Genomic DNA, 2,496 nt, shown 5'->3' on the forward strand with positions numbered 1-2,496 from the left:
AGACAGTCACCCGGAGGGAACCCACACGGACACAGGGAGAACACACCACACTCCTCACAGACAGTCACCCAGAGCGGGAATCGAACCACATTACACAATTTATTTGACAAAATATTGTCGAGCAATAAAATAAGGAGTTACATTTACAGATGCCACTTAATGTTACAGCCTTATATTACCCACGTCCAGAAATGGTGTCAACTTCTCTGGGCTCTGAGGCCTCCTGGATGCAGCCTCACACAGTGGAAATGGGTATTGTGTTCAGAAGAATCAGTATTTCAGATCTTTTTTGTAAGAAATGAATACTGGATCAATGATGTAAAGAACTGTCCGGACTGTTATCAACAGCAAGTCTAAAAGCATGGGTCTGTCATGATACAGAGCTTTTTACACTCCTGTGATGGCAGCAATGAAAAGAGTGACGGAAATGGAACAAAATAACATCTGAAACACTTCGGCACTCGGTATCCTTAGTGCCAAAACATTCTGGAAGTGTTGTGAGAAATAATCACAAAGTGGTACATGCTTTACTCTCATAACTTACTTGGAATGTGTTACAGGAGTGGATGTAAATCAACAAATGAAGAGATGGAAGGAGGGTGTGTTTGTGTGTGTATTAGAGAGAGAGAGAGACATACACTTCATGCCCCAAATTCTATGCACATTCATGTAGCATTCAGCATTTCTTCAAAAATGAAGGGTGCTAATCAGGAGAATGTTCCCGTTTTTCACAGGTACAACCTTTTCCTCTTGAGAAGGCTGTACACTAGCTTTTGAAACATAACTGTGATGATATAATGGAGTTCTGCCACAACAGCTTTAGTGAGATGTGGTCTGTAACAAAAACATGACCCCCAACTCAAACTAAAGGGATTCAGTGGAGTTCCATCATTGCAGAGAATGCAGTTTCTCTGTGCCACGCCTGATATTGTGGAGTTTATAAACCTCTAGCTCACAATTAGCATTGAGCATTCATTTATTCGTTGTCTGTAACCCTTTATCACTGTGGGTCCAGAGCCTAGTTGAAATCACTGGGCGTAAGGCAGGAACACACTGGAGGGGGCGCCAGTCCTTTGCAGGGCGACACACACACTTCTGAGTAGCTAATTCACCTACCGTCTGGAGGAAACCCACACGGACACGTGGAGAACATACCAAACTCCAGTCACATGGAGCACTACCTGTTGCACCAGTGTCGCCCCAAAACAAAATTTGACATATCAAAATATATTAGCTAAAATCATGCTGTATGTAATTGTGACCTTGTGGCGTTCATTGTGAGAGACCGATTTGCCCCATTGTGTGAATCCAGGGTGGTGGACTCTTCCCATGAGTCTGCTACTGTAAATATCACACACACATTTGCCAGTTATGCTCAAAATGTTTATTTACAACCTCTGTCCATTACAGAGAAAAGTGGTAACAAGAGAAAAGACAAAAATAAAATAAAATAAAGAAAATCAAACCAAAAACAATGGCATCTATTCTCCCTGAGCTGTACACAAATACAGAGAACAAATCTACAGGTGGGTCACGGGGAGGAGAGACAACCCTCCGCCTTTAAACATAAACACATACACCCTCACAAACACACACAAAAGCTTCTGTACAGTCAGGACATAGGGAAATACAGAAATAAAAAATATAACTGCAAGTAAAGGCTAGACGTCCTGTTTTAATAATGTCAACGTACAAGGTGCTCTTAGTCAACTCTGAGAAAAGAGATGGCTTGAGGAGGGAGAGAAGGAGAAAAAAACAAAACAAAGAACACCCCCCCACCCTCCCCTTCAACATCCCAGTGAAAGCTGGAAGACGCAAAATCAACTTCAGGCCAAATGCAGAGGTCAAAGCCTGGGTGTAACCTCCTCCCACGAAGAAAGAACGATGAAAAATGATCAATTTTGATGAAAGAACGGCACTGATTATTTTTCTCAAAGTGTTCCCCTTAATTCCACTCAACTGCTACTGGACAAGAAAGACAGGCATGTACAAAGACGCATGATAATTTGTGGATATTCACAGTGAATTAGATTATGTCTGCGTACAAATACTATTTACATACAGTATTGGGTGAAGAATGAAATGTTTCTTAGTAAAAAAAGAAATATATAATATATAAATAAAATGAAAAACTCAAAAGCACAAGGCCAGGCTCTGTTTTGTGAGGCTAGACGTGATCTTGAAATGTCGTGGAAGTTGGACTTTGGAGTGGGAGAACATGCAAAAGGTGCTGTCGACTAGTCTGGCTTTAGCCCATGGATGTCAGGGGCTATGGAAGGAGCTGAAAAGCCACCCCCAAACAGGCATATTAATGAGTACAAACTGCATGATGTAAAACGCTTCAACTCCCAGGTGGTTGCTAGGTTGTGTTATTGAGGTTGCTATGGTATCCCTGGGGGGTGGCCACTAGCAGGTTGCAATTGAGCACCAAAAAGCTTACAAGGCTGTCCTGAAAGAGAACGTTTCTCATTAGAAGATCACATACAGCCCTGGAAG

The 2,496-nt window shown here is 42.0% G+C and overlaps 1 protein-coding gene across 1 annotated transcript in view; it reads right to left on the reverse strand.

Moving 5' to 3' along the window:
* Positions 1–1,377: 1,377 nt before the first annotated feature.
* Positions 1,378–2,496, reverse strand: part of lbh (LBH regulator of WNT signaling pathway) — an 18,069-nt gene continuing 16,950 nt past the window's right edge. Inside the window, exon 3 of the mRNA XM_066678214.1 lies at positions 1,378–2,496. This exon is cut by the window's right edge and continues 1,136 nt beyond it. The gene's annotated coding sequence lies outside the window, so the exon portion shown is untranslated.

This window comes from Hoplias malabaricus, chromosome 8, assembly GCF_029633855.1.
Source record: "Hoplias malabaricus isolate fHopMal1 chromosome 8, fHopMal1.hap1, whole genome shotgun sequence".
Classification (NCBI taxonomy): Eukaryota; Metazoa; Chordata; class Actinopteri; order Characiformes; family Erythrinidae; genus Hoplias; species Hoplias malabaricus.